Raw genomic sequence first — 27,778 nt, 5'->3', positions numbered from 1 at the left:
ATAAATAGAGATGGTCTAATTGTCATTGTGGAGACTTGGCTGCAGGGTGACCAATGTTTGGAAGTGAAAGTTCAAAGCCATTCAGCATTTAGGAAGAATAAGCCAAAAGGAAAAGGAGGTGGGGTTGCATTGTCAATTAAGGATGCAATGCGTACATTAGTGAGAAAGGATCTTAGATTGGAAGATCAAAGATGTAGAATCAGTTCAGGTGGAGATCAGAAACAACAAGGGACAGGAAACTTTGGTGGGAGTTGTTTATAGGCCACCAAGTAGTAATGGTAATGTAGGGCAAGATATAAATCAGGAAATTAGAGGTACATGTAACAAGGGTATCACAGTAATGGTGAATGACTTCAGTCTACAGACTGAGTAAACCTTATAAGCACTAACATTGAGGAGAATTCCTGGAATGGATACATGATGGTTTTCTAGAACAGTATGATAATTAATCAAATGGAGAACAGACTACATCAGATCTGGTATTGTGCAGTGAAAAAGAGCTAATTAATAATCTTGTTGTAAAGGAGCCTTTCGGGAACAGTGACTATAAGATCATAGAATTTAACATGAAGTTTGAAAGTGACGTATTTCAATCCAAAACCAGTATCTTTGAGCTGAACAAAGGAAACTACAAAGATATGAGGGGTAATGGCTGAGCTATATTTGGGGGCGGCACAGTGGCACAGTAGTTAGCACTGCTGCCTCATAGGGGCAATTCCAGCCCAGGGTGACTGTCTGTGTAGAGTTTGCACATTCTCCCCATGTGTTGGGTGCTCCAGTTTCCTCCCACAGTCCAAAGATGTGTATGTTAGGAGGATTGGCCGTGCTAAATTTCTCCTTAGTGTGTTGAAAGGTCAGATGGGGTTGCGGGGTTTGGGAGAGAGATTGGGCGCAGGGTGCTCTTTCGAAGGGTCAGTGCAGACTCGATGGGCTGAGTGGCCTCCTTCTGCACTGTAGGTATTCTAAGATTCTATGAACTACATTAAAAGGTGTGAAGGTAAATAGGCAATGGCTAGCATTTAAATAATTAATGTATGGCTTGCAGCAAATTAATGTTCTTCTGAGGCACAAAATCCTAGCAGGAAAAGTGATCCAACCATGACTAACAAGAGAAGTTAAGGGTTCTATCTGATCAAAGGAAGAGGTGTATAAAATTGCCCCCCAAAAATTCTTGTCCTCTGCTTTGCTTTACCTGGATGGCTTGGAGGTGTAGTGTTGAACAAAGAACAAAAAGCTTTGTTAAAGAACGAAACTAATTTATTAACACCACTAAATACGATTTGTAGGTATTCTTAAAGTATAAGGTTACCAAATTAAACTATGCTATCTCTAACTACAGAACTCTCAATACACATCTTATGCCTAACCATCTTCTACCCAGAATCCCAGAAGTCACATGATATTTATATGACTGCTCTGCGGTTCCCTCTAGTGGCAAGAAGCATTATTATTAACTTGTTAACTCTTTACATCCTAGTCAATCTACATATGACAAGCCTGATAATTGGAAACATTTTAAAATTCAGGAAAGGAGAACCAAGAAATTGATTAAGAAAGAGGAAATAGAATATGAAAGTAACTAGCAAGGAACATAAAAATGGACCATAAAAGCTTCCATGGGGATATAAAAAGGAAGAGGTTAGTAAAGACAATGTGGACCCTTTACCAGAGTAGAATGGAGAATTCATGATGGGTAATAAGGAAATGGCAGATAATTTAAGCATATACTGTGTATCTGTCATCATGGAAGAAGGCACAAAAAAACCTCACTGAAATATTGGGAAGCCAAGGATGAGATTGGGGACCTTAAATAAATTACGTTAATAAAAAATAGTGCTGGAGAAATTAATGTGACTGAAAGTTGATAAATCCCTGGGCCTGCTGAAATAAATCTCAGAGTGTTGAAAAGGATGGCTGCAGGGGTAGTGGATGCATTGCTGGTCATCTTCCAAAATTCTACAGATATAGGAATAGATTGGAATATACAGATTGGAATATAGCACTGTTTAAGAAAGGAGGCAGAGAGAAAACAGGAAACTACCGACTTGTCAGCTTGACATCAGTAGCAGGTAAAATTCTAGAATTAAATCTAAAGGATGTGACAACTATGAACTTAGAAAATAATGGAGAGATTGGGAAAAGAGAATCATATTTGGCAAACCTTTTGGAGGCTTTTGTGGGTGTTACTAGCAAAATAGATAAGGGGGAACCAGTGGATGTGGTGTATTTGGACTTTTGGAAGGCTTTCAATAAGGTCTCACACAGGAGGTTAGTAAACAAATTTAGAACATATTGAACTGGCAGGATTAAGGATTGGTTAACGGACAGAAAGCAGAGTAGGGATACAAGGATCATTCTCAGGTTGGCAGGCTGCGTGACTAGTGGGGTATTACAAGGATCTGTGCTTGGGCCCCAGCTATTCACAATCTATATCAATGATTTGGATATTGGGACCATAGGTATTATTTTGAAGTTTGCTGATGACACAAACTTGGTGGGGATGTGAGTTGTGAGGATGATGCAACAAGACTTGAAAGTGATTGAGACAGACTAAGTGAGTGGACAAGATCATGGCAGATGGCATATCATGTGGATAAATGTGAAGTTATCCATTTTGGTAGGAAGATCAGAAATGCAAAGTATTCCTCAAATGGGGAGAGATTGGGAAGTGTTGATGTCCAAAGATACCTGGGTGCTCTTGTTCATAAGTCATTGAAAGCTAACATGCAGTTGCAACAAGCAATTAGAAAGGCAAATGGTATGTTAGCCTTTATCGCAAGGGGATTTGACTGTTAGGAGTAAGGAAATCCTGTTGTATTTGTGCACAGCCTTTATGGGACCAAAGCTGGTTATTGTGTGCCGTTTTTGTCTCCTTATCCAAGGAAGGAAATACTTGCCATGGATGAAGTGCAATGAAGATTCACCAGACTAATTCCTGGGATGGTAGAATTGATCTATGAGGAATGATCGAGGAGGTCAGGCTTGTATCCTCTAGAGTTTAGAAGAATGAAAGGTGCTGTCATTGAGTGTGTAAAGTTCTTGCAGGGCTCAACAGGGTGGATGCAGGAAGGATGTTTTCCCCTGGTTGGAGGGGTCCAGGCAACACAGACTCAGAATAAGGGGTAGGCCATTTAGGGCTAAGATAAGGAGGACTTTCTTCAGTCAGAGAGTGGCAAATCTTTGGAATGCTCTGCCTCAGAGGACTGTGGAGGCTCAATTATTGAGAGTGCTCAAAGCATGCCAAAACATTTCTAGATACCAATAACATCAAAGGATATGGAGATAGTGCGGGAAGATGTTGTTGAGGTAGAAGATGAAGCATGATCTAGTTAAAGGCAAGTAGGCTCGAGGGGCCGAGTGACCTACTGTTGCTCCTACTTCCTATGTCCCTATTCCTATGTTCTCTGGTTAGTTGTTTAATTGCCCACCGCCACTCACAGCTGCTTGCCTGGTTTACACTCTTAAATGAGCCACAATTTCATCCAATTAAGCATTGTTAGGACTGAACTCATTATCTTCATCCCCTGACCCGAACTCTGTCAGAGAGCCATTGATTTTATCCCTCACTTCAGCAGGCTGTTTGACCCTAAGTTTCTGACCTCATTACAATTGTGTAGGGTGTTGGTGAGACCCCATCCAGAGTATTGTGTCCAGTTTTGGTCTCCTTATTTGGGGAAAGATGTGGTGGCATTGGGGGCAGTTCAGAGGAGGTTCACCAGATTGATTCCGGGGATAAAGGGGTTGAAGGATGAGGGGAGATTAAACAGTTTGGGCTGGAGTTTAGAAGATTGAGAGGGGATCTGATCGAGGTACATAAAATACGATAAGGGATTGTTAAAGTAAATGTAGATCAAATGTTCCCCTTTGGGAGGCAATCTAGAACGAGAGGTCAAGGTGTATGTTGAGAGGCGGTAGACCTAGAACTGAGATGAGGAGGAACTACTTCTCACAGAGGATGATGAATTTGTGGAACTCACTGCCCCATAGTGCAATGGAGTTTGAATCATTAAATGGTTTCAAGAGGGAGATAGATATATTTCTGCTAAAAATGGGTTAAAGAGATAGGGGGGAATGGGCAGGGAGGTGAATTTGAGATCAGGAAGAGATCAGCCATGATCTGATAGAATGGCGGAGCAGGTTCAAAGGTCTGAATTGTCTACTTCTGCTCCTAATACTTATGCATCTATGTAAATGTCCCATCAGAAAGACCACTTTGAACATTGGCTTACAGCTCCACCTCAACATGCCTACTACTGAAACCATTGGCCCATACATTCATCACCTCCGAACTCAGCTCTCTTGGTTGACCTCATATCCTTTGATACATCCTTTGTTCACCTGTCCAATACTAACATCCACCCCTCATTGTAGAAGAAGGGCCTGGTACATAATGGGTTAATTTGGGACTGAGTACAATACCACCCATGCGGTCATGTATGAAGACATCTGACCCAGAGCCAGAATCAGTCTGGAGATGGACACAGTTGGGTCAAGCCTTAGAAGACCTGCACCATCTACTGTAAATATGCACAAAGTTAGAAGTTGCAAATAAAGATTTGCAGTTAATGTACTCCAGTCTGGAAGCTCACTTTGTGATGTCCGAAGCAGGATTCTTCACTCATCACCACCATATTTCCTGATCCCTGTTGATTCTTTATCTCTGGTAGAGTTGAGTTCCGAATCCTTGGCCTTGTTTACTGTTCTCACTAGGGTACTGTCCCTCCCTACGGCCTCAGGCCCTACATGCCAGCGCATTCCTGCGACTCCAGCTCCCTTCACACCTTCCCTCCACTCCAACCTTCGGTGGTGGAGCCTTCAGCTGCCTCTCTGAATTGAACAAATACCTATTACCAGCTTGTGAGTAGATTTTGCAGCACAGTTGTACACCATCAAGAATTGGGTTGAGTTTACTCGAACCCACTTCATCGTCCATGTACGGGCAACAGCTTCAGTTCTGCAAATTGCCGAATGAATTGGCCTTAAGGAAAAACAATCACGAATCTAACATGACAGGAAATAATCAGCAGTCAAATGAAATAAACACTCCAACGTGCTTTGTTGTTTCAGGTGTATTGCTTAAAACGAATGGCTTGATTTCTTTTTCATCGGTGTTTGAATTAAAATAACTCCAAACCATTCACTTCCTCCAGTCTTATCGCTTGCTGTGATATTTTTCCTTTCTGCTGGTTTCTAGCCTCTGGGCAGAAAGATGGTCTGGAGCAGTTGCAGCCCTTCCGCTGTGCTGCGGGTGGAACATAGAAAGGATAGATCTAGCAGCCCAGACTGAGCACCATTGGCTGCACAACTGCATAAACCACATTGTGTAACCTCATGCACCGGCATGTCCTTCACAACCTGATTACCATTAGATCAACAGTAGTTCAGTGCAGATTGTGGAAAGCCACAACAGGCATACATTGTGCTAAAGAACAAATGCACTGCAAGATCAGGTGCCAACCTATTACATAAGGCCAACTGCAGCCTAAACACACAAATATAGCATCTGAGAAGCAATGCGGCATGGTGGCACAGTGGTTAGCACTGCTGCCTCACGGCACCAGTGACCCGGGTTCGATTCCAAACTTGGGCGGCTGTCTGTGCGGAGTTTGCACATTCTCCCCGTGTCTGTGTGGGTTTCCACCGGGTGTTCCGGTTTCCAGTTAGATGCAGGTCAGATGGATTGGCCATGTTAAATTGCCCATTAATGTCCAAACGTTTAGGTGGGGTTATGGGGATGGAGCTGGTGTATGGGCCTAGGTAGGGTGGTCTTGCGGTGCAGACACGATGGGCCAAATGGCCTCCTTCTGCACTGTAGGGATTCTATGAATGGATAGAGGAAACTATAGTACCCCTCAACACGTCTAATTGAGAATGATGTTGGACACACAGATGGAAGAAAAGGAGGTCCCATGAATATCTTCATGCTCAGACCCTAATGGCGGAGCACATTAAATGAGAGAAGGCTTAAGTGTTTGCCAGGGTCATCGTCCAAAAGTGCTGAATGATTGCTCTTCTCTGGCCTCCCCTTGAGGTCCCATCGTCATAGATGCCAGTGTCCTACAAACTCTGTTTACTCCACATGACATTGAGAAGCAGCTAAATGGAATGTCATAGGGAGTTATAGAGTCGTACAGTGCAGGAAAGGTCCTTTGGCCTATTGAATCCGTACCAACGTTAACGACCCTTGTCACCTTGACAGGCACAGGAAAAGCTATTGCACTCCATTGTGTCGTCTGAAAGTCAGTTTTCAGCATATGGTCTCATTCTGTTATTATATCCACAGGTAAGTGCCGTCAAAGGCAATGGGCTTGATTTTCAGGTCCTTCCCAGGATGTGATGCGAGGTAGGCAGAAGCTGAAAATAGCCCCACCAGCCAGTATGCTGACTCCATCCCACCCTGGGCCATTTCTGACGAGGTGGGATGGGGTTGGGGACCGGGATTTTCCAGTCAGCTTTCAGATTCCCAAAGTCAGTGGAGCCCTTTTAGTGCCTGGAGGCAGCCTTCCTGTTATAGACCGAGAGGCCTACACTGCTTGCCTGGCCGTGCTGTAAATGGGCGTCTCCCACACCTCAGGTGCCCTGGCTGAAAACATAAATATATTTTTATTTTAAATTCAAAAAGGTTGGAGAGGGGTTGCCTCCATTTAGAAGTAGTTCCTCCCCTGCCACCACATCCTGCTGCTCTTATCAAGTTGTGAGATCCTTAATCTTCAGCTTCAAGAGTCCGCTCATGCCTGCTCTCCAACTGGCCCACCCACTGGCCATTAGTTGGCCTCTCCAGCGAAAATCACATTGGATGACGGTTACCCACATAGTGTGGGCTTCTGACCCATATTTCATCCTGACATGGGATTCAGAAGCCCAGAGGGAAGGCACTGTCCATGGCCTAAAACTGGTCTCTTAATGTGTATCGTGGGGCAGTCGTAGATCAGCACATAGACTTTCCTGGTTTCTTTGGACCTGAAGATAATGTCCCATAACAAAATATCCTCCTGATTCAAACTATGTAGGAGACACCTAGCTTGACCCTCTCAGAGGTTCAAGTTAATTATCATAGAATTTACAGTGCAGAAGGAGGCCATTCGGCCCATCGAGTCTGCACCGGCTCTTGGAAAGAGCACCCTACTCAAGGTCAACACCCCCACCCTATCCCCATAACCCAGTAACCCCACCCAACACTAAGGGCAATTTTGGACACTAAGGGCAATTTATCATTGGCCAATCCACCTAACCTGCACATCTTTGGACTGTGGGAGGAAACCGGAGCACCCGGAGGAAACCCACGCACACACGGGGAGGATGTGCAGACTCCGCACAGACAGTGACCCAAGCCAGAATCGAACCTGGGACCCTGGAGCTGTGAAGCAATTGTGCTATCCACAATCCTACCGTGCTGCCCAATACCTGAGAAAACATTGGCTTCTACGAGCCTTGGAGAAAATGGACACCCAGAAGGTGAGAGAACTGAAGCAAATCATTGAATGGAAAGACACTGGAAAGTTGCACCAAATTTAAAAAAAGAGGTTCTTCAATCTGATCTCAAAATCAGATTCAAAAGGGCCAGAATAACTCTGCTCCCAGTTTCAAAATGAAACAGATAATCAGATACACAATGGTTCTTCTGCTCGAGGCCCAGTATCCATTACTCTGGATGGTGCTACACAATGGCTGTTAGCAGTGTTGGGCATCATGAGATGGGGGATCTAGCTTCCTGGGCCACTTTGTTCCTCATGTCCTTCTGATACTTTGATGGAACAAGACACTTGAAAGTCCCAGTCTGTTTTCCTCACTGTTCAATCTGGACGTTTCCAGGGTTCCCGAGTTTCTTTTTATCTAACTCTTTGGACAAGTGTTTTACTCTGTCTAAGCAGAAGTATTAATAACATAATTCCCATCTTGCTGATGAGAACCTTTAGTTGCAAAACAAGACAAACTGAAACAACATGTTTAAATCCCCTCCTTTCACTCCTGACCTGATCTTGACACTTGAGTAACATCCCACATGCTGTGTTGTGCAATGTTAGAAAATTAGGCAAGTTTTGGAAGATGGGGGTTAATTCTGATTGAAATGTACAAGCTGGTTTTACCACTTATTGGGCACAATTCCCTATGACCAGTGAGAATCGGGCCCTGGTACACTCCTGGTATTACTTTTTACTTCAAAACAACAAATATTTGGACACGCCCAATGCTTTGCACAGATACACAAAATATCAGTAACGCCCAACTTCTGTGTCACCACAATTCATCTACCACGATGCACAGGAAATCATGAACGAATACCACGCCCAACCTCAAATACTTTTAATAGCGTGCAGATCAAAAGGTCAAGCTGTGTTACCTCCTCCCAGTTAATTTATTTACTCATTGCTCAGCCAGTGTAACTTTCTCATAGTCACCCAATACTCTGCCTGTACACTGGGCCCAGTCACCCATTCAATCCACTCACCCATCACTCAGCCTGCACACTAGGCCCATTCACCCATTCAATCCACTCACCCATCACTCAGCCTGCACACTAGGCCCAGTCACCCATTCAATCCACTCACCCATCACTCAGCCTGCACACTAGGCCCATTCACCCATTCAATTCACTCACCCATCGCTCAGCCTGTACACCCCAGACACCACCCGGGTCCCGTTAAGATGGCACCTGCCATATCCCTCCAACTATCTCCTCCCAAAAGGAACCTTTGATGTTAGCAACTCCCCCTCCTCCCCGCCCTCTCCCCTACTCCAAACAAAGAAAGCCCCACTCCCCCTTCCCACTATCCCAAACCAAACCAAAAACAAAGAAACCAGAAGAATGTGAAAAACCCACCACCTCCCCACCCCCATCCCCCCACAGCTCTCCCCCGCACACCCCTTCCATTAACTAGCAGACCTGCTAGCAGGGTGGTCCACGCCTGAGGCAAAGAACACACTTCCTTTTTAACAAAGCCCCCTTATTCCCCCCTCGCCCCACTTTGTCTCTGCATCGCACCAAGCTCCTTCGCCCGCACCCTCCTTCCGCCTTTTACCCAACCCTGCCACCCCCCCCCCCCCCCCACCTCCTCCCCGTGCTGCCAACGAGACCCCACACATCATAATATTCCCAACACCAACACCCCAGAGGTGGGGAGGAAAATGGTACAAAATTCCTCTTCTACATAATTAACAATACAGAGTAAATAATACTAGGTGGGTAGGTAGAAACAAACATAACAACTGCACATGGAAACATACTATCCCACACCCACTAAATAACATTTCTCCAGTCCATTCTGCAGATGAACCCACCCAATACCCAAAGTCTTCAAATGTCCCCCAGTCCATGGTCCCTTGTAAAGTCACTTGTCTCCTCTGGCGTTTCAAAGTAATACTGCCGGAGGGGATCGAAGGTAGGAACCACACGGAATATGCGCCCAAATGCTGGGTAACCTGGTGGGAAGGGACAGCTTCCCCAGCCCACCAGAAATCGACAGAGCACGCCAGCCGCTTCGCCCAAATCCCAAAGCCGGGCGATAAAACCCAAAATGCCCCGTATCAGGACCAGGAACGAATCCTGCGCTGGGTGAGACAAACCAGAAACTGTAACTGGGAAAACCACCAGATTCGGATTTATCAGGACATTGGAGCCAACCGCCGGGTGGAATTTAATAGGGCAAAGGCCACGCTGTACAAGAACTGCGTAATGTTTGGGATGCTGTACCCAGCCAAGCTCTAGGTCACGTTCTAACGCAGGGAGCACTTCTTCATGGCCCCTGTGGACGTGGACAAGTTCATCTCGGAGAACGGACTAGAGAAGCGGCAGCCGGGACAGCGATGAAGAGCTCATAGGAAGAGACTCTTAATTTTTACTTTCTACTTTATGAATTGCCAACTTTGAACCACAATGTCGATCACTTTGCGCGGGAGGGTACTGCCTCGTTCTGGTGATGAGGGAGGAAAGAGAGGAAGGCAGGAACGAGGGCAGAAAGCGCATAAAAAGGTGAGTGGAATGGCTGACTAGAAGCTCAGGAAACGGGCGATGGGAGGACACAACTAGCCCCAGGAGGGGGGCCACCTCACTAGCCGGGTAGCTAGCAACAGATGGCGCTCTTGAAAGAGCTTGGAGCCTTCTTGGGCTGCAACGTAACCTGAGCAGAAGTGAGATTCTCCCGTTGAACCTGCAAGGGGGAGGGCAGAGCTGGAGGGGCTGCCATTTAAACAGACCCAACACAAATTCCGCTACCTGGGGATCCAAATCGTTCATGACTGGACGGTGATCCACATGTGGAACCTGACCAGCCAGGTGGAGGAAGTAAAAAAGGACCTGCAGCGATGGAACACATTCCCACTCTCCCTGGCAGGGACGGTGCAGACGATCAAGATTAACCTCCTGCCCGTGTTCCTCTTCCAGCTTAGATCCATCCCGATCTACATCCCCAAGGCCTTCTTCAACTCACTAGACAAACTGATTACGGCGTTTGTGTGTGGGGGGAGGTAGAACGTAAGGATCTCAAAGAGAGTGCTGCAGAGAACGAGATCCATGGACGGCCTAGCCCTCCCAAACCTACAATACTACCACTGGGTGGCAACCGTGGAGAGGGTAAAGGGGTGGATAAAGGAGCCAGAAGCCGAGTGGGTGCTTATAGAGGAGGGTTCCTGCAGAGGGACCTCCCTCCGGGCCCCAGCCATGGTGGTTCTCCCATCTCCATTGAATAAATATCCAACAAGCCCAGTGGTGGTAGCAACACTCCAGTCAGCATTTTTGGTTCACTGAAATGTCCGACAAGGCCCCCATCTGAAACAACCACAGGTTTACCCCGGCGACTATCGACGCCACCTTCAAAAGGTGGAGGCAGGACGGGGGGACATTGGCAGTTAGGGACTTTTACACTGACAGCAGACTAACAACGCTCGAGGATCTAACAGAAGTTCCAGATGACGGGGCAGAACAAATTAAGGTGCTTGCAGATCAAAAACGTCCTGCAAAGGGTCAGGAGGAAGCATCCACGATCACCACAACAATCACTGCTAGCGGGCCTACTGGACACAGACATCCCAGGGAAAGGGAACTGTGGCAGCATGTATGGGCGATTACCAGGGAGGGCTAACACCCAACTGGACGAGATGAGAGAGAAGTGGGAGGAGGACTTGGGGTTTGAAATAGGGTGGAGATTCTGGAGCGGAGCACTGCACAGGGTCAACTCCACCTTCACATGCGCAGGGATAAGCCTAATGCAGCCAAAAGTGGTACACTGAGCCACTTAACCAGAACCCGAATGAGCAGGTTCTTCCCGGAGGTGGAGGACAAATGCGAATGTTGCCAAGGAGGCCCGGCTAACCACACCTACATGTTCTGGTCTTGCTCCAGACTTGCCGGGTTCTGCACAGCCTTCTTTGAGGCAATGTCCAAGGTGGTGGGATGAGGGTGGAGCCATGCCCAAAAGTGGCAGTCTTTGGGGTATCAGAACAGCCATACCTATTCACGGGGAGGAGGGCCGACACCCTTGCCTCCCTAATCACCCGCCGTAGAATCCTGCTCGGCTGGCGGTCAGCAGCACCACATAAAGCTGCAGACTGGCTGTCCGACCTATCGGAATTTCTCCAAATGAAGAAAATTAAATTCGCCATCCGAGGGTCGGAGGAAGGATTCCACAAAATGTGGGAGCCTTCACTAGGTTGTTCAAATACCTGTTCATAGCCAATAGCCAAAAAGCCTAAGGACAGGAGAGGGTAGTCAAAATACAGCAAGGGAGGGAGGGGTTGGAGAGGGAGGGAGGGACAGGGAGTCATGGAAACCAACCATGCCCCACAAAAAAATGGGAGACAGCATCACACCAACATAAATGGAGCAGGGTAGGGGCAGCACTGTGGTGCAGTGGTTAGCACAGCTGCCTCAGGGCACCCAGGTCCCAGGTTCGATCCCGGCTCTGGGTCACTGTCCGTGTGGAGTTTGCACATTCTCCCCCTGTTTGCGTGGGTTTCACCCCCACAGCCCAAAGATGTGCAGGGTAGGTGGATTGGCCACGCGAAATTGCCCTTTAATTGGAAAAAGTGAATTGGGTACTCTAAATTATTATTTTTTTAAAAATAAATAAATAAATAGATCAGGGTACAAGAACAGACGAGGGAAGAAGGCACACTCGACAATCGGGGGGTCAGGAAGGAGAGAACGGAGAGACTTGAGGTAAACACTTCTGTGTGATCAGATGTGGTGAATGAGGTAGATGAGAGATATACGGGGATTTTGTCTAAGGGGAAGATCACGCCATTTTTATCTAATGATGCAGCCAAACCCATAACTAGTTTAAGGGACTACGCAATTCTCTTACTGGAGATATTTGGCTTTCCCTCCAGAGAGTTCAATGAAAGCTAAGTTGTTCGTGAATGGAATAAGTGGAGATTATATCCCAGTTCCCTTGTATAAAATACAATTGGAGTGTAATTTACTTTCAGGTCTATTAGTTGTTGGTGTGGTTAAGATGTTACCTGTGCGGTGGCATGGTGGTGCAGTGGTTAGCACTGCTACCTCACAGCGCTGAGGGCGCAGGTTCAATCCTGGCCCCAGTTCGCTGTCCATGTGGAGTTTGCACATTCTCCCTGTGTATGTGTGGGTCTCACCCCACAACCCAAAGATGTGCAAGGTAGGTGGATTGGCCACACTAAATTGCCCCTTAATTGGAAAAAAGAATTGGGTACTTTAAATTTATTAAATTAAAGAAGTTACCAGTGGACGGGGGAGACTTACTTTAGGGAATGATTTGGCGGGAGTGAAGGTTGTAGCTTCAACCATTGTTACAGAGTCCGAGGGAAAATAGGGAGACAGAACAGTGACTGGAACAGTTTCCATGAACTTTTCCGTCATGTGTGGTGACCTGGGTAATTGGCGAAACAAAGTTCACCACCAAAGCTTAAAGTCACACCATGATCGGATGGTAGGTAGAATATCCAAAACTATCCTTAAGGACAAGGATAATTCCAATGAAGTGTTTGGTTGGATTTCATTAATTGAGGCTCAGGAGACAGACACCGAGTTACAGTCAGCTCTCACAGAAGTTGGGGCTGAGGGGGTTCTAAAGTGCTAATCTGTTAAGAAAGAAATACTGTTGAGGAAGTGGAGACATCCTGCGGACGAGGAATGGACAGTTGTCCATCAGATAGTGGTACCGCCCAAATATTGTAGGGAGATGCTGCGGATAGCACACGAGATACCAATGGGACATGTGGGAATTTGAAAAACTCAGGCATTAGTCAACAGGCATTTTCCCTGGCCAGGACTGTATAAGGATGTAGTGCAGTTCTGTAAAACCATTCTTCAAATGGTGTTTGAAGAACTATTTAGTCAGGTATTGGTAGATTACCTAGGGCAGCACAGTTGCACATGGGTGGCACTGTTGCTTCACAGCGCCAGGGTCCTGGGTTTGATTCCTGGGTCACTGTCTGTGCGGAGTCTGCACGTTCTCCCCGTGTCTGCGTGGGTTTCCTCCGGGTGCTCCGGTTTCCTCCCACAAGTCCCGAAAGACGTGCTGTTAGGTGAATTGGACATTCTGAATTCTCCCTGTGTACCCGATCAGGCGCCGGAATGTGGCAACTGGGGGCTTTTCACAGTAACTTCATTGCAGTGTTAATGTAAGCCTATTTGTGACAATAAAGATTATTATTATTATTATTTAAAAATTATTATTATTACATGTGACTATTGCCTAAAACGAGGGCAGGGCATCAATCAGGACATTGTTACAGTTATGGATATGATGACTCGATTTCCAGAAGCTTTACCTTTAAGAACAATTACAGCTAAGGTAGTAGTGGAAAAGTTGATGCCATTTTTCACACGCTGTGGCCTACCCGTAGAAGCATAATCTGACCAGGGTTCTAATTTTTTATGTCTAAAATTTTCCAGGGCGTCATTTGTAGTTTACACATCAAACAATTAAAGTCGACCATTTATCACCCACAAACTCAGGGAGCTTTGCAGAGATATCATCAGACTCTCAAAACTGTGATTAGTGCCTAATAGTCATGAATGTCCAAGAGGTTGGTGTCATGATATCCACATTAACATATCATGGTGCAATCACACACACACACTGATGGACAGGTAGATGGACCAATCAACACACACGCAACATCACAGCCAATCACCAGGGAGAGCACATGCACTATAAAACAGGGAACACCACAGTTCCCGCTCATTCTAACAGGAGATAGCTCAGAGCACAAAGCTCACAGCGCGCCACTCAGACATAGACCATGTGCTGAGTGCCTTACCGAGATAGTGATAGGGCTGGGTCCACAGGTTAGCTGGTGAAGCACGAACCTCAGCCAGAAGTTATTAGTTGTCGTTGTTCAAGGTAATACATTGTACCATTTACAACCGTGTTGGATCATTTGTGCATCGGAACATCCAATACAACAGTTGGTACAAGGGATTGGATTTCTTTTACTATTTTCCACCAGGGATTCTCTGAACGAATCTACTGGATTTAGCCCATTTGAATTGGTCTATGGCCATAAAGTATGGGGTCCATTAAAATTGATGAAAGAGAAATTTCTGACACAGAGGATGAATTTTGGATAATGTGTGCATGTTTCGTGAGCTTGTCATGTAATCCAAGAACATTTAGAGGTTTCGGGAGCAAGAATGAAAATGTGGGGCAGGCAACCGTGCCAGATCCAGAACATTCCAGGCTGCTGTTGAGGTACTGGTATTGTTGCCTTTGCAGGACAAGCCTCTGAAAGTGAAATTCAGTGACCTCTATAAAGGAGTTAAGAGAGTGAGTAAGGTAGCTTACCTAATAGATACTCCAGACCGTAGGAAGAAGGACCGATTATACCACATAAATAGGTTAAAAAAAATAGCATTGTGGGAAAGAAGAGAGGAAGGAACCAGTGTGTTAGGTGGTAGAACTTGTGGAATAGTGAGTTAGGGGAGGAGGTCAACAGTTCACAGAGCGACCCCCTTGTGGTACGACTAGCAAATACGGTCATCCTGAAACAGTTAGATACTGAGTTTGCTTATTTAGACAAGCAACCAGAAATCTCATAAGGATACTGCAAAAACATAAGAAGATTTGTAGGGACACACTGGGGTGCACTACGTTAACTGATTATGATGTAGATGTAGGTGACTCCAACCCGATAAAACAACATCCATATCAACTGAGCCCACAGAATCCAGCTCAGATGGAAGCGGAAATCCAATACATGTTGGAGAATCATTTAATTGAGATGAGTAAGACGAGCTGGAGTTTTACAGTCATGTTAGTAACTAGGCCGAATGGGGCAACTTGCTTCTGTCTAGACTACCAGAAGGTCATTTCCCAGGTTATCATAGAATTTACAGTGCAGAAGGAGGTCATTCAGCCCAGTGAGTCTGCAGGGCCCTTGGAAAGAGCACCCTACCTAAGCCCATACCTCCACCCTATCCCCACACGTCCACCCTCTCCCCATAACCCCACCTACCCTTTTTTGGACACTAAGGGCAATTTAGCATGGCCAGTCCACCTACCTTGCACATCTTTGGACTGTGGGAGGACACCGGAGCACCCGGAGGAAACACACGCAGACACGGGGAGAACGTGCAGACTCCGCACAGACAGTGACCCAAGCCGGAATCGAACCTGGGACCCTGGAGCTGTGAAGCGACTGTGCTAACCACTTTGCTGCTGTGCCGATGATTGCATCAATAAGATAGACAGTGCCCTATGCCTTTCAAAAATCGATTTGTTAAAGGGGTATTGACAGGTTCCATTAATGCCCAAGGCTAAAGACAACTGAGGTTGAGGTCTTCAGTGTGGACGCCATCAGGCATCCTTGCGGTGTATCCACTGGCTGCAGGGCTTGTTTCAGTGGCCTCTGGAGGAGCTTCCATTTCTATTAGTGTCGGGGGCCTAGGCCGCAGGTCGGCTGCATGGGGTGTTTGCTGGTTCAGTTACCTGCAGTAGGTTAGGCCGGGTTTGTACGTAATGAGCACTGTCTGAGGCAAACACTTAGCTGTTTGGTTGGGGTGCATGGCTGTATCACCGGCTAATCATGGCTGTGTGTGGTCTTGGTCCTGATCATTTAACCGGCTTCTAAAGGACAGACTCTGCGAGCATTTTGATCCTAATGCCTCTTGCCCTTTTGTGGCTGCTTGATGAGGGCACCACTCAAGTTGGTTTTGACTTTGGGTTGCAAGAGGGTCTTGGCAATGGATATCGTGGTTCTGGTGCATTTGGAGAACATTCGCTGTGCTGACAAGGTCTCAGGTCTCAGTACATTTCGCAGGCTGTGGAGTGCAGCATAGAAATCTGTGTGGTCTCGGGCACATTTCTCAAATAGGTGCTTGGCCGAGCTTACCGCCCGTTCTGCCGTAGGACTTTGGGTACAGGGACTGCTCATAATGTGCGCCAAGTCATAATGTGCAGCACGGTAGCATAGTGGTTAGCACAATTGCTTCACAGCTCCAGGGTCCCAGGTTCGATTCCGGCTTGGTTCACTGTCTGTGCGGAGTCTGCACGTTCTCCCCGTGTGTGCGTGGGTTTCCTCCGGGTGCTCCGGTTTCCTCCCACAGTCCAAAGATGTGCAGGTTAGGTGGATTGGCCATGCTAAATTGCCCTTAGTGTCCAAAATTGCCCTTAGTGTTAGGTGGGGTTACTGGGTTATGGGGATATGGTGGACATGTGGGCTTGGGTAGGGTGCTCTTTCAAAGAGCCGGTGCAGACTCGATGGGCCGAATGGCCTCCTTCTGCACTGTAAATTCCATAAAATCTGTGTGCAAAGTCCCTGAATGTTCTGGAGACGAACTGGCGAATGTTGTCTAATAATATTCACTTATTGTCACAAGTAGGCTTCAATGAAGTTACTGTGAAAAGCCCCTAGTCGCCACATTCCGGCGCCTGTTCGGGGAGGCTGGTACGGGAATTGAACCCGCGTTGCTGGCATTGTTTTGCATTACAAGCTAGCTGTTTAGCCCACTGTGCATCCACTGAGGGATGCTGTGTGTGGGAACTGTCTCTTGAGCTTGCCTATGACTGTGTTGCTCTTCATGTCTGGCAGGTAGTTAAAATTCAAACCAACCAGAGTCCAAGTCAACAAAGGCCAAGTGCTGTTTACTGTTCAATTCAAAGATATCAGCCGCCCTGAGAGACCATGGAAAGTCCAGGACCTCATGTAGGCGCAGTGGTTCTTTAACTTGATGCGGCTTGAGAACGTTGCGTGGTGCACATCTGGGGACTTCCCTCTTCATGTCGGCATACATTGAGGGATAGTATAAGGATTCCTGTATCTGGTTGCTTCCAGTCCGGGGTGCCCTTGCTGGAGTTTCTGGGTATAGTACCTCTGCAGAGAGGTGGGGATGGTGAATCGCCGGCCACGCAATATCAGCCCGTCTCGTACAGTTCATCTCTTATAGAGAAGAATGTGCGGATCTTGTGGAGAAGCGCCCTTCAGGACTCGGGCCACCCTTTCACAATGACATTGTGGAGATGCCTGCATGTGAGATCCGCCTCTAGGTCATCCTTAAGTCCCTTGATTCAATGAGGTGAAAGCATCTATATGGTCATGATGTCAATGTCCTCCTCACAGTCTGCCTGGTCAGTGGCGGGTGGGAAGGCTCTGGAAAGGGTATCAACAAGGTACAGCTCTTTGCTGCATTGGTAGACTACTTTGAGGTTGTAGTGTTGCAGCTTGAGCATCATGCACTGCAGTCATGCAGATGCAGAGTGAATAGGCTTTTTAAGAATAGTTATAATGGCTAATGATCAGTTACAACATTTAGGGGGCGATCATAAGTCATAATATTTCTGCCAGGCGAAGACTAGAGCGAGGAGTTCCATCTTGATCTGAGTCTCAATGTCAGTGAGGGCCCTTGATGCAAATGCTATTGGTCTGTCATTATGGATGTATACTGAACCAAGTCCGTGCCGGGAGGCATCTACAGATAGGAGTACAGGGGCTCGAACTTCAAAGTATTTTAGTACTGGAGGGGCTGATAGTGCCAACTTGAACATTGTTGAACGCAATAGCTTGGTACTTCTGCCGACACTATTCAACATCCTGGTGGAAGAGCTGACGGAGAAGTCCAGTGATCTCATTGTGACAAGGAATGAACTTGGAAAGATAATTAATCATTCCAAAGAAGCATTGCAAAGTATGCTTGTCTTCGGGAATAGACATCTCTTGTATAACTTTTGTCTTGTCTGGATCTGGCTTCACACCATCAACTGTGAGCAAGTGACCCACATGGGGAACCTGGTTGATCCTGAACCTGCACATGGCAGGGTTGAGCTTCAGGCTGGATAGTTCTGATTCTGTTGAGGACTAAACAAAGATTTACAACAAGGACCCTAACCCTAACCCTAAACCTAACGTCATGTTCTTGAATAGTACAACCCCAGACCGGGAAGTCATCAACGATGATTTCGCAGCGTTGCCCTGCATGAGTTGCTTTATGCGCCGTTAGACTACTGGTGGATATCCGGTAGCGTATACGGAGGAAACAGTATCTGCCTACCGGAGACATGGATGTAATCCATGGAGAATTCTTCACCTAGTGGGATTTGCCAGAACCCACTCTTCACATACAAGATGTTGAAAACCTTGGTGTTGGGCATGTCAGCTATCACCTGTTCTAACGTCTTTATAGGGGGATGAGGTCTGAACAGTGTCTTGTTTAGTTGAACTGGGTTGATGCAGATCCTGACCGCACCATCTTTCTTTCCTGCAGCCACCATTGCTGAAACCCACTTTGTGGCCTCGTCTTTGGGGGCTATGAAACCCAGTCTTGTCATCCAATCCAGCTCATTGAATACTTGCTGCTTTATAGCTAAGGACACTCTTCTCGCAGCACAGACCTGGGGGTGGTACCGAGCCTTCTAGCCTCCTGTGGTATATTACAGGTAGCTTCCCAATGACGTCACAGTTGAATAGGTCTTTATAGTCTAGCATTTCTGGGGCCTGATGACGCAGAGTGTGTACGTCTGGACCAAAGTGGATTAGGCCCAGCTTGATGCTGTCCCAAGGGCCCAACAGCGGCTTTATTTTTTGGCCAATGACATGAAAGTGGAAGCTGCCCTGTGTGTAATGGAGAGTGGCCACACCTTCCGTGCATATAGTTTGTCCGCCATCCTCCATGTGGTCCACTTGAGTGTTAGGATCTGATGCAGTATATGGACTGATTTCCTGCAACAATTCCCTGGGCAGTACGTTGCACTTTGCTCCAGTGTCGATCTTTATTTTTAATTTTGCCTTGCAGCAGACAAGGTTTAGCATGGTGAAAATCTCCCCCTTCTCCCCCTAATGGTGTCGACACTCTCACAGGAGAGTGTTTTTGGAGGCTCAGTAGCTTGGTTACTCTGGTTGAGCTCCAATTCATTTACCCTGTTCGTGCTCTAAACCCTGGAGAAGTGGTCAGCTGCGATGTGGTTAGTGGAACTGGATGGCTGCTGTGGCTTGGATCTGCAGCAATTCACAGAATCATTCCCTTTTTTAAAAAAATGTGTTTATTCAAATTTTCCAACAACATTTTTAACAAACCCCCCCCCATAACAAAAAGAAAGAAACGCAAACACAACAGTCAAAAATTATACAAAACTTTTACATTGGGTTTCCCCATATCAGAATCATTCCCAATTGCTACATTTTCTACAGTGTTTACCAAACGTCAAATGTACAGTTCTATTCTGCGAAGTGGTGGCCGCCGGAGTTGGGGCGGGGCATGCCCTGTACCTCGAAAACTTATTACATCACCATGGCCCACACACACAATGCAATCTCTCACAAGTTTGTCGGTGAGAGTGTCAAATGCACATTTCTTTGCTAGGGTTTTTAGGGTCACAGTGTGTGACTGAGTAGATTCATCGAATTTTTGGTTAGTTTTATTAAACATGTGTCTATCCAGTATGATGTTCTTTACTGGCGTGCATAGGTGCTCGAACATTTTCAGCAATATCTTTCACTCCGATTGAAAAACAAAAGACTCAAATTTCTTGACTGCTTCGGGGTCCGGTAACTTTAAGAGAGTGTACACCTGTACCTTTTTTAAGTTGTCTGATAGGCCGACACTGTAGTAGATGGGGCATTCCTTTTTGAATTTTGACCAATTGTCTGTGACGATTTTGTCAAACATGAGCGGTTCGATGTGGCAAAGTACTTGTGCCATTCTGCTAACTCCTTTTAAAAAAAAACGCATTTTATTCAAACCTGTATCAAAGTACGTTACAGCAAATAAACACCCTGGGGAACATTCTTCCCAACAATCAACTATACAGTTTGTACAGATTTTCCTCCTTTTTCACCCCCTCTCCCCATCACCACCCGTCCCTCCATCCCCCTCCCTCCCCTGCGACGAACAGCTCCTCAAACATGGTCACAAACATCCCCCACCTTTTCTCAAACTCCCCTGCTGAACCCCTTAACTCATACTTTATCTTCTCTAACCACAGGAAGTCATACAGCTGCTACCCCCTGTGACGATGCCGCCAGCCACTCCAGCAAAATTTGTGACACCATGTAGAAACACTGGGTTGCAATAGCTGGTGGTCAGGCACTAACAACAATTGATATTGATAATATTGAGCAGCTCTAACATGCCATGTGTCTGCCTGTTCCCAGGGGATAACTCCCGTACTCCCGCACTCCCACACTCGTGAACCCCCCCCCCGCTCCCGTTTTACCCCATCTTCCCAGCTTTCACATGACCACCTGGTCTACACCAGGCCCTCAGTCACCCATTCAATCCACTCACCCATCACTCGCCTGTACACCGGGCCCAATCACCCATTCAATCCACTCACCCATCACTCAGCCTGTACACCGGGCCCAATCACCCATTCAATCCACTCACCCATCACTCGCCTGTACACCGGGCCCAATCACCCATTCAATCCACTCACCCATTACTCAGCCTGTACACCGGGCCCAATCACCCATTCAATCCATTCACCCATCACTCAGCCTGTACACCGGGCCCAATCACCCATTCAATCCACTCACCCATCACTCAGCCTGTACACCGGGCCCAATCACCCATTCAATCCACTCACCCATCACTCAGCCTGTACACCGGGCCCAATCACCCATTCAATCCACTCACCCATCACTCGCCTGTACACCGGGCCCAATCACCCATTCAATCCACTCACCCATCACTCAGCCTGTACACCGGGTCCAGTCACTCACTCAGTCCATTGATCTTATCATCATTGAATTTATGACGCAAAAGGAACTTTCGGCCTAATTTTCCCATGCTTGTGCCAGCTCTTGCCCTCAAATTCTGTACGCTAATCCCGTTGCTATAGTCTTTCTGAGTAATACTTTTATGATTCCTTTTTAAATGACTCTCGAGCTTGTGCCTTAGTACTCAATCATGTTCAAAACATCCCATGTTCTATTAATCCTCCGTGTGAGCAAATCTTACCACATCCACATTTCTGTATGGAAGATTGTGGAGGGGGAGAGACGCCGTCAACAACAGAAAACCTCTGCCACCCACTTCCTTCTCCCACAGCTTGTGATACTCAAGACTGTCAACCTAGATCTCTCTCTTTCTCAGTCTGACAACCAATCTGTGTCACCTCGTCAGTCAATCCATATCTCTAACCTCGTCCACCACTGTAACCCAGTGGCCCCTCTTCCTCCTTGGAACATCAGCTTCCAGTGGTGCACTCGGTCTTTGAATGATCAAGGACACTGGAATGTCTGGCAGAGAGATTCCTTGGACTTAACATGACAATAACTGGCCGTTTCCTCTGCTGCTGTGAATGGGGATACATCATTAGTGTAGATTCAGAGCATTTACTTTAGAGGTTGCTTGGTGTTTTAGCATATTTTCTGTCACCTGACTCTGTCTTTGAGAGTGCCTTCGTGGTGCCTTGATAACTATGAAAATGTTTGGTAACATGCTCTAGATACGTAAGTGAAGTTAATCTCTGCCTTCATAAGATCTCTTTCAATCGTCAATGAAAGACAGAGCGTCATAACTTCAGATCTCTTAAATTAAAATTCTTCAACACATTTGAACAAAGAACAAAGAAGAATACAGCACAGGAACAGGCCGTTCGGGTCTCTGAGCCTGTCCGGGTCATGATACCAACCTTTGCCAAAAACCCTCAGCACTTCCTTGTGCCGTATCCCTCTATACCCATCCTATCCGTGTGTGTCAAGATGCCTTTTGAACGCCGTTAATGTATCTGGCAACGATCTCCCCTGGCAACGCATTCCAGGCACTCACCATCCTCTGCGTAAAAAAACAGCCTCGCACATCTCCTCTAAACTTTGCCCCACGGACCTTAAGCCTATGACCCCTGGTGACTGATCCCTCCACCCTGGGAAAGAGCGCCTGCCCACCCATTCTATCCATGCCCCTTATAATCTTGTAGACCTTTATCAGGTCACCCCTCAACCTCTGTCTTTCTAATGAAAACAGTTTGAGTGACTTCCGGGTGCGGCGATGACCAGCTGAGTCGCACGTTTCGGCAGCTCCCGGTGAAACGGACTTTTGGGCTCTTGATAGGAGCCCCAACGGCAATTTTGACGGCTAAAAACACTGTGCGGTAAACCAGAAGGGAATCCCCCCTGGATACGGATGAAAAAAGGAGGAGAAAGTGGCCGGATTGCAGTGGATCCTTTAGAACAGCGGCAAGGAAGGAAAGCAAAAACCAAGATGGCGTCGGAAGGTGGCAGTTTAACATGGGGCCCTGAACAACAAGAGTTCTTGAAATGCTGTGTGGAAGAGCTCAAAAAGGAAATGAAGAAAGAGCTGTTGGCCCCGATACTACAGGCGATCGAAGGGCTAAAGGAGGAACAAAAGACCCAGGAGCGGGAGCTTCGGGTCGTGAAGGCAAAGGCAGCCGAGAATGAGGACGACATACAGGGCCTGGTGGTGAAGACGGAGACGCATGAGGCACATCAGAAACGATGTGTGGAAAGGTTGGAGGCACTGGAGAACAACGCAAGGAGGAACAACCTGAGGATTCTTGGTCTTCCTGAAGGTGCGGAGGGAGCGGACGTCGGGGCATATGTGAGCACGATGCTGCACTCGTTAATGGGAGCGGAGGCCCCGGCGGGTCCGTTGGAGGTGGAGGGAGCATACCGAGTGATGGCGCGAGGACCGAGAGCAGGAGAAATTCCCAGAGCCATAGTGGTGAGATTCCTCCGTTTTAAGGATAGAGAAATGGTCCTTAGATGGGCAAAGAAAACTCGGAGCAGTAAATGGGAGAACGCGGTGATCCGCGTTTATCAAGACTGGAGTGCGGAGGTGGCGAGAAGGAGGGCGAGCTTTAATCGGGCCAAGGCGGTGCTTCATAAAAAGAAGATAAAATTTGGAATGCTGCAACCGGCAAGACTGTGGGTCACATATCGAGGGAGGCACCACTACTTTGAGACGGCGGATGAAGCGTGGACTTTTATTGTGGAAGAAAAACTGGAATGAGCGGGTTATTAAAAAGAACGTTTGAACAAAGTGGTGGGGCGAATGTGGGGGGTGAAGAGGGGGGTTAAAAAGGGGGGAAAGAGGAGTTTTATGTACTAATCCTGCGATGTGGTAACTTTTCTCTCTTCCACAGGTGGTGATGGGGGGAGGAGGGGAGGTGGAGGAGATGGGGCGTTGGCCATTGGGGGCGGGGCCAAGGGAGAAGCGCGGGCTTGGTTCCCGCGCTATGATAATCATGGCGGGAATAGAGAAGCAGGAAGGAGGGGGCGTCGCACGGTGCGAGCCGAGGTCACGGGGGGAAGCCGAGGTCGGCCAGAGTTTGCTGACTTCTGGGAGCAACATGGGGGGAGTAATTACGCTAGCGGGGGATCTAGCGGGGGGGGAGGGGTGGGAGGGGGGAATTACTGGGTTGCTGCTGCTGGGGACAGGGGGGAGCTGGTATGGGAGGGGATGGGCGGGGGGGGCACCGCCTGGGGGAGATACAGCTGCGTGGGAACCGGGTGAGGAGCTGGAAAAAGGGGATGGCTAATCGACAAGGGGGGGGGGTAGGAAGCCCCCCAACCCGGCTGATCACGTGGAACGTGAGAGGGCTGAACGGGCCGATAAAGAGGGCACGGGTACTCGCACACCTTAAGAAACTTAAGGCAGATGTGGTTATGTTACAGGAAACGCACCTGAAACTGATAGACCAGGTTAGGCTACGCAAAGGATGGATGGGGCAGGTGTTCCATTCGGGGCTAGATGCGAAAAACAGGGGGGTGGCTATATTAGTGGGGAAGCGGGTAATGTTCGAGGCAAAGACTATAGTGGCGGATAACGGGGGCAGATACGTGATGGTGAGTGGCAAACTACAGGGGGAGACGGTGGTTTTGGTAAACGTATATGCCCCGAACTGGGATGATGCCAATTTTATGAGGCGGATGCTAGGACGCATTCCGGACCTAGAGATGGGAAAGCTGATAATGGGGGGAGATTTTAATACGGTGTTGGAACCAGGGCTGGATAGGTCGAAGTCCAGGACTGGAAGGAGGCCGGCAGCAGCCAAGGTACTTAAAGATTTTATGGAGCAGATGGGAGGTGTAGACCCGTGGAGATTTAGCAGACCTAGGAGTAAGGAGTTCTCGTTTTTCTCCTATGTCCATAAAGTCTACTCGCGAATAGACTTTTTTGTGCTGGGAAGGGCGTTGATCCCGAAGGTGAGGGGAACGGAGTATACGGCTATAGCCATTTCGGATCACGCTCCACACTGGGTAGACTTGGAGATAGGGGAGGAAACAGGAGGGCGCCCACCCTGGAGAATGGTCATGGGACTAATGGCAGATGAGGGGGTGTGTCTAAGGGTGAGGGGGTGCATTGAAAAGTACTTGGAACTCAATGATAATGGGGAGGTCCAGGTGGGAGTGGTCTGGGAGGCGCTGAAGGCGGTGGTTAGAGGGGAGCTGATATCAATAAGGGCACATGAAGGGAAGCAGGAGAGTAAGGAACGGGAGCGGTTGCTGCAAGAACTTTTGAGTGTGGACAGACAATATGCGGAAGCACCGGAGGAGGGACTGTACAGGGAAAGGCAAAGGCTACATGTAGAATTTGACTTGCTGACTACGGGCACTGCAGAGGCACAATGGAGGAAGGCACAGGGTGTACAGTACGAATATGGGGAGAAGGCGAGCAGGTTGCTGGCACACCAATTGAGGAAAAGGGGAGCAGCGAGGGAAATAGGGGGAGTGAGGGATGAGGAAGGAGAGATGGAGCGGGGAGCGGAGAGAGTGAATGGAGTGTTCAAGACATTTTATAAAAAATTATATGAAGCTCAACCCCCGGATGGGAGGGAGAGAATGATGGGCTTCTTGGATCGGCTGGAATTTCCCAAGGTGGAAGAGCAGGAAAGGGTGGGACTGGGAGCACAGATCGAGGTAGAAGAAGTGGTGAAAGAATTAGGAGCATGCAGGCGGGAAAGGCCCCGGGACCTGATGGATTCCCAGTCGAATTCTATAGAAAATATGTGGACTTGCTCGCCCCGGTATTGACGAGGACCTTTAATGAGGCAAAGGAAAGGGGACAACTGCCCCCGACTATGTCTGAAGCAACGATATCGCTTCTCTTAAAGAAGGAAAAGGACCCGCTACAATGCAGGTCCTATAGACCTATTTCCCTCCTAAATGTAGATGCCAAGATCCTGGCCAAGGTAATGGCAATGAGAATAGAGGAATGTGTCCTGGGGGTGGTCCACGAGGACCAAACTGGGTTTGTGAAGGGGAGACAGCTGAACACAATAGTACGGAGGCTGTTAGGGGTAATGATGATGGCCCCACCAGAGGGGGAAACGGAGATAGTAGTGGCGATGGATGCCGAGAAAGCATTTGATAGAGTGGAGTGGGATTATTTGTGGGAGGTGTTGAGGAGATTTGGTTTTGGAGAGGGGTATGTTAGATGGGTGCAGCTGTTGTATAGGGCCCCGATGGCGAGCGTGGTCACGAATGGACGGGGATCTGCATATTTTCGGCTCCATAGAGGGACAAGGCAGGGATGCCCTCTGTCCCCATTATTGTTTGCACTGGCGATTGAGCCCCTGGCGATAGCGTTGAGGGGTTCCAAGAAGTGAAGGGGAGTACTTAGAGGAGGAGAAGAACACCGGGTATCTTTGTATGCGGATGATTTGCTGCTATACGTGGCAGACCCGGCGGAGGGGATGCCAGAAATAATGCGGATACTTGGGGAGTTTGGGGATTTTTCAGGGTATAAATTGAACATGGGGAAAAGTGAGTTGTTTGTGGTGCATCCAGGGGAGCAGAGTAAAGAAATAGAGGACCTACCGTTGAGGAAGGTAACAAGGGACTTTCGTTACCTGGGGATCCAGATAGCCAAGAATTGGGGCACATTGCATAGGTTAAATTTAACGCGGTTGGTGGAACAAATGGAGGAGGATTTCAAGAGATGGGATATGGTATCCCTGTCACTGGCAGGGAGGGTGCAGGCTGTTAAGATGGTGGTCCTCCCGGGATTCCTCTTTGTGTTTCAGTGCCTCCCGGTGGTGATCACGAAGGCTTTTTTTAAAAGGATTGAAAAGAGCATCATGGGTTTTGTGTGGGCCGGGAAGACCCCGAGAGTGAGGAAGGGATTCTTACAACGTAGCAGGGATAGGGGGGGGCTGGCACTACCGAGCCTAAGTGAGTATTATTGGGCCGCTAATATTTCAATGGTGAGTAAGTGGATGGGAGAGGAGGAGGGAGCGGCGTGGAAGAGATTAGAGAGGGCGTCCTGTAGGGGGACTAGCCTACAGGCTATGGTGACAGCCCCATTGCCGTTCTCACCGAGGAACTACACCACAAGCCCGGTGGTGGTGGCTACACTGAAGATTTGGGGACAGTGGAGACGGCATAGGGGAAAGACTGGAGCCTTGGGGGGGTCCCCGATAAGAAACAACCATAGGTTTGCCCCGGGGGGAATGGATGGGGGATATGGAATGTGGCAAAGAGCAGGAATAACGCAACTGAAAGATCTGTTTGTGGATGGGAAGTTCGCGAGTCTGGGAGCGCTGACCGAGAAATATGGGTTGCCCCAAGGGAATACATTCAGGTATATGCAACTGAGGGTTTTGCGAGGCAACAGGTGAGGGAATTCCCGCAGCTCCCGACACAAGAGGTGCAGGACAGAGTGATCTCAAAGACATGGGTGGGGGATGGTAAGGTGTCAGATATATATAGGGAAATGAGGGACGAAGGGGAGACTATGGTAGATGAACTAAAAGGGAAATGGGAAGAAGAGCTGGGGGAGGAGATCGAGGAGGGGCTGTGGGCAGATGCCCTAAGCAGGGTAAACTCGTCGTCCTCGTGTGCCAGGCTAAGCCTGATTCAGTTTAAGGTGTTACACAGGGCGCATATGACTGGAGCACGGCTCAGTAAATTTTTTGGGGTGGAGGATAGGTGTGCGAGGTGCTCGAGAAGCCCAGCGAATCATACCCATATGTTTTGGTCATGCCCAGCACTACAGGGGTTTTGGATGGGGGTGACAAAGGTGCTTTCAAAAGTAGTGGGGGTCCGGGTCGAACCAAGCTGGGGGTTGGCTATATTTGAGGTTGCACAAGAGCCGGGAGTGCAGGAGGCGAGAGAGGCCGATGTTTTGGCCTTTGCATCCCTAGTAGCCCGGCGCTCTCAGGGTTGTTAATATATACTGTATAATATGTATAGGTCGTTGCGACAGATAATTATATATTGGACTGTTAAATTATATTTTTGGAGAGTGTTACTTGTGATAAGGCAGTTGCCAATTAGGGTTAGTTTTCATTTTTGTTATTTATTATTTATTCATTTTTTGTTTATAAAATAGGTCATTGTTATTTGTGTTGTTATAATATTGTGTAAAGGATGCACAATGTACTGTGTTGGTTGACCAAAAATTTGC

Source organism: Scyliorhinus torazame, chromosome 14, assembly GCF_047496885.1.
Source record: "Scyliorhinus torazame isolate Kashiwa2021f chromosome 14, sScyTor2.1, whole genome shotgun sequence".
NCBI lineage: Eukaryota > Metazoa > Chordata > Chondrichthyes > Carcharhiniformes > Scyliorhinidae > Scyliorhinus > Scyliorhinus torazame.
This window is presented reverse-complemented; position numbering follows the sequence as displayed.